Consider the following 5887-nt stretch of genomic DNA (forward strand, 5'->3'; position numbering starts at 1 on the left):
TTGCGGTTGCAAAACTACCTTCTAGAGGAACTGGAAAAAGTGGGATGTTGGGTGATCGTCTATGTAGATTATGTGGATATTTTGGTTAATGGACGATTTCTATACACCTTTTTTTATGCCTCAAGGTTACCTGATACAGGTAACTAGGTGTCCGATCAACGGCGGCCTCGCAGTAAATCCCAGAAAAACGGAACTGGTCTTGGTTACCAAGAAGTACAGGATACCCGTTGTGGGCCATCCCTCGAGTGGGGTGTTCATCTGCGGCTCTCCGACAGAGTGAAGTACTTAGGCTTGATCCTGGATAGGAAGCTGTCGTGGAAGCTTCACATTGAGGAAAGGGTTAAAAGGGTTGACTTCGCCCTGAATACATAGATTACATCGTCTCCGAAATGCCTCCCAGAAGCAGGACTGGGTAGGGCGGGGTTACCAAGGCTTCCGGACTTCTGCATTGTCTTTCAAGTAGAAATATCTGTCATCAAGGAAGCGGCAGACTCACTGCGAAAGGGTTTGTTGGTGCATTAGAAATCGGTAAAGGAATATCTGACTTCTTTATCATCCATCGCGTCAGAGTACTTCTTAGGTACTTCTTCTAGTTTAGGTGCTCTGATGACCTGGCGTTGGAAAGGCACACTTAAAACGTTATCCCCAGATAAGGAGCAACTAGATACGCCTCTGTCCTCCTTCGGTACACTCTGAGATGGTTGGGCCTAGTGTGAGCTTCGTACTCGCGATAATCAAATTGTATACCTTACTAAATACCTAATAAAATGGACAAAAGAAAGCGATGCTCCTTTTGTGACATAAAAGAGGAAAAGAAGATGTTTCTCCGCTGAAGCAAATGTTTTTATAAGGGACTTTAAAATACTTTTGGCAGTGCAAGTAACGAGTGACTTAACCTGTACTTCTTTGAGCTATGAAATAGTTGGTAACATTAGGTATGATTGATAAAATATGATACTTGTATATACTTGTGACTCAAGGGCGTTAAAATATCTTGAAAACACCGCATTAATTATTGTTTTTGAGTTTGTAGTTTGAGCATTTCTCTTTGTATATATTCCCAACTTTAGTTTTTCTTTTAGGTATATAATCTGCGGTTCTGCTTCATTTGTCACTAGGTTTACGTAAAAGTCATGAATACATATAACATACTATCTTTTGTTAGCAAAATGGGAAGCTAAATTCATTTGCTTGGCATGTCCTCTTACTCTCGTCTTCTCTTTGTGAAATCTTGTATTAGCTCTGCTCCAGCACTCAATGAACTTACAGGTTTTTACACGAACTTGCAGGAAGTTACAGGAAAAATGATCACGTACTCCAAAATCATGTAACTGAGTACGATTTTTGGAGAGTTGTGTAGAGAATGAAGTTGCAAGATTTTACCCTATGCTTTTTTTGTTCCCGTACTTTTTGCTGTTACTCGCTTTTAATCCTCACTTCAGAGAGATATTTTGCTGCTTAACATTTTTACAGGATTTTACACGAAAAGTATTAGATCAGAGCTATTATATCATCCATACATATGTATATATACATATGTTCATGTATGTTCATCTGTTATCAACGGTCCCAGTTAAAATGACTTTTTAGGTGATGCATTCCGAAAGTTCTTTTTTGCAGTTCGCAAACATTTTTTATGTATTTATGCATTTATGATTCATTTCCGAACGTGTTTTTGCAGTTTGCTTTTAATAAGGTTTTAAACAAATTAACAAATTAATGTATCGAATTAACAAAAACAATCGCGCCGTCAAGTTTAAATAGCGGCGAATCAGGCCTTCGAAACTTCCTGCTGGGCTATGCGTTACAGCTTCGCAAATTTTATCCCTACCGAAACCAAAGACACATACACATCAAATATATCATACAAATGAACTGAAAAGCAAAAAAACAAAATCTAAAAACTTAAGTATCAAATCAAGAATTATCAAATTATTATTATAACAGTAATTTTTTTTATCAAAGTAAAATTGGATGTTTAGCGTAAATAACGCTTTTTGAATTCGTTTCCTAGGTATATGAGAAGTTGGTAAAAAAATTCAATTGATTAAAAAATAAAATTTGTTATAAAACAAAAATTGAAATTTTACAAACGACCACTTTATTTTGTTGCCCAATAAGTTCTCTAACTGCTGTCAAAAAATCATAAGATTCGAATGAATGATTGCTGAAATATTTAAAAAAGTGTAAAAGCCTGCATAAAAATTTGTTTGCAAATAACTGGTAAAAAATAAAATAAGCGCAAAATCTTTGGTGTCAATATTGCACAACATGTTAACTTTCAAAAGTCGGTCAATGAAATATAAAAAAACGAAAAGTCAACTTTGAGTGGCCCACTTGAAAAACTTGACTCAATATAAAGATGTCTTTATTTTTCTGTTTTTTGTCCTTTTTTAATGCCATCTTTTGCCTTTTTTGCGATTTCTAGTGCCTTTTTTATAGGTTTTAGGGTCCTAAAAATCCGTTTCCTGCTTATGAGTAAAACTTGCAAATTGTCATTTAGGCTGTGTGCGAGTTGACCAAAATTTTAGTACCTAAACTAATATTCCACTGGAAATTGCTAGCACTGCTACAATTTAGGAAAACAACTGCTAAAACTGTGCGAGTTCGTTTGACAACCTAAATTGTTTGCGTATAAGTGATAAATAGGGCCCATTCAGTTAGAAAAAAAAAGCTTTCCAACCCTTTCCATGTTTTGAAAATTGGTTCAATAATTTTCGAAAAATAAGTTTTTGAAAATGTTTGAAATTCCACTTTTACCGCCCCTTGCACCGCCCCTTTTAATTTGCAGCAAAACATAATTCATACCATCAAAATCAAGAATAAGGGGCGAGCCATGCCTACTTTTTCTTTTATTCTAGCTCATCGGCCCCTATTTCTTATTTTTACCAAAATCAAAGATATTTATTTTGACACTTTTCTGAATTTTTCTTTTTTGTGCCATAGAAAAGATAAAAATTACCTTAAACTTCTAAAAAAATAATTGTTAGATTAATCGCGCGCCCTCTTATATTTCACAGTTCAATTTAGGTTGAAAAGTAAGCTCGGAAAAAAATCTAAATTTTTCCTATTCACTGCATTACCGACACTTTCCAGTGATTTAGGATTTTTCTCTATTTAGGTAGCAATTTAGACGTACTCGCACACAGCCTTACTACATTTTGTAATAATAAACACGATATTTACATTAATTCCCTTCAATCATTGATTTTATGTCTTACTCCGGCTTCACATGCTGAATGTTTGCTTGGTTTCATGAAGATTATCGGTCGATTTAACAGAGATGAACGCATGCATTTTGTCGGGCAGGTTTTGGTTTAAAACATCATTTTCTTCTGATTTATCGCCTGAACGTGATTCTCTGTAAAACAGAAAAAACTTTATTCTCATCTTTTTAAGCTTTCTTTATAAACTAAATATGCAGAAGTTAAATATAGTAGAAGATCCGAATAGGACACGACCTTCACCCATCTGTTTAATCGATGAAATCTATTTTGTATCAAATTTAACGTGTTAGTAAATATTTCGCGAGTGGGTTAACTGAAAAAATCCTAGCCAGGTTACTTTTAATTAAGTATTCAAATGCCATTATTTTTTTGTTAATTTTGCACTCATTTGTTCAATGAACAAGTTTCATATATACCAATTGAAAGCATAAAGCCTATAGATTGTGTTAAACAGATGAGTGAAAATTACTAGTATTACTTACCTGTTCATACCTGTCAAACAGATAGATAGGCCTGGAAAAAAATAAACAACCCAACGTTTTCACATTTTATGGGCTTAATACTCTCGATTGATATATAAATTGTACATTAAACAAATGAATGCAAAATTAACAAGTAAGAAAGTCTAAGTTCGGGTAGAGCCGAACATTAAATACCCGGCGCAAGTATTAAATATATGTTTTTTCACCTTTCCGAAAGCTACCGCTAGATGGTAAGCCGGGGTGTATCAATTTTGAGTAAATTAGCGTCCTTAAATTTCGAAATATTGCAGTTTCAAGCATTTCTGAAATTTACCGTTATATGAAAAGCGGCCGTAATTTTAGTCCGATTTCAATAATTTTCAACATTTTGCTTTCATGTGCCAAGCACAATAGCCACACCGGGTTTGGTACAAATTGGTAGAACGGTTACCGATATACATATATGTGATGATAAGTGGGCGGTGCCACGCCCATTTTCCAAAATTTTACCATAAACGTTTTTCTTGGTAAAGAATTATTGCAAGAATCAATTTTGAATAAATTAGCTTTAATATTTACTGATTTATCGAAGATTTTGTATTTCTCTAAATTACCGTTATATGGGATGTGGGCGTGGTTATTGTCCGATTTTTTTAATTTTCGGCCATTTAGTATTCTGTACCAAGGCCAACAACTGTGCCAAGTTTGGAAGAAATCGGTGCAGCGGTTACCAAGATATACACATGTAACCATAAGTGGGCGTGGCTACGCCCATTTTCCAAAAATTTATAATATTATTAGTTTTCGTTTAAAAATTGTTGTAAACATCAATTTTGAGTGAATAATCTTCAGTAGTTACTAAAATATCGCAGTTTCCGAAAATTACCGTTATATGGGAAGTGGGCGTGGTTATTGTCCGATTTGAAAAATTTTCGGCCATTTAGTATGCTGTATCAAGGTCAACAACTATGCCAAGTTTGGAAGAAACTGGTGCAGCGATTACCAAGATATACTCATGTAACCATAATATTCTCATTTTTCTTCTGAAAATTATTGTAAATATCAATTTTGAGTGAATTATCTTCAGTAGTTACTAAAATATCGCAGTTTTCGTATTTCTGGAAATTATCGTTATATGGGAAGTGGGCGTGGTTACAGTCCGATTTCGCCCAATACCAACCTACCTTGGATTAACAGAGACCTACATACCAAATTTCGTTGAGATATCTCAATGTTTGCTCGAGTTATCGTGTATACGGACGGACGGACAGACAGACATGGCTTAATCGATTTCTCTATTCATTCTGAGCATTTATGTATACATTTGTCTATATCTATCTCGATTCGTTTTGGCTGTTACAAACAACCGTTATGTGAACAAAATTGATATACCCTTGTGCACAAGTGCGCTCGGGTATAAAAAAATATAATAATTTTTTAATACTTTATTAAAAATATCATAGCCAGGATTTTTTCAGCCAACGCACTCGTGAAATATTTACTAACACGTTATAATACATTTCCGCTGCATTGAAATCTGAGACTTCGCGAAATCTTTCGAAATACAGTAGGATTTCCCATATAGTATTTTCATGATTTCGGTTTCTTAGATTTCAATCAGATTTCAACGAAATCCTCACTTTTGTAAAAAGAACAAGCTTTTTGATACTAAAAAGTTCAACCCTGTAGACTGCTTCACTGAAATGACAAAATTTTATTCATAAACAAAAGTACACAAACTAGAGTCCAAGGTACATTAAAAACATGATACAAAAAAGAAGATACCCTGCAAGAACAGTGACAATCATTTGACCTGTAAAATGACGGACAAACCTGACAGAAATACTCGTCATTACTTTGTATGAAAGTTTCTATCAAAATATTAAGGGCAATGTGCAAAATTTGATGGAAAGAATCGTATACATGTAAATCATCAATGATATAAACATTGGTCACAAATGAATAATCATGCTTGATGGGATCTGAGGTCAGTATTGACAAATCATACTTGCTATAAAAGTTGGTCAAATATGACTGATTACAATTGATGGGTTTCGACGTCATATTAAACAACATGAGCTTTTCTCTGCTCATAACATTATTAAAATGTTTTGTTTAATTTTAAAACACTTTAATTTTTTTTCTAAATACTTATCGCTTATTTCTTAGCACTTTCTCGGTAAAACTTTCGACCGCGTC

The sequence above is a fragment of the Rhagoletis pomonella genome, unplaced genomic scaffold (assembly GCF_013731165.1).
Source record: "Rhagoletis pomonella isolate Grant_MI unplaced genomic scaffold, Rhpom_1.0 Rhpom_scaffold_00014, whole genome shotgun sequence".
NCBI lineage: Eukaryota > Metazoa > Arthropoda > Insecta > Diptera > Tephritidae > Rhagoletis > Rhagoletis pomonella.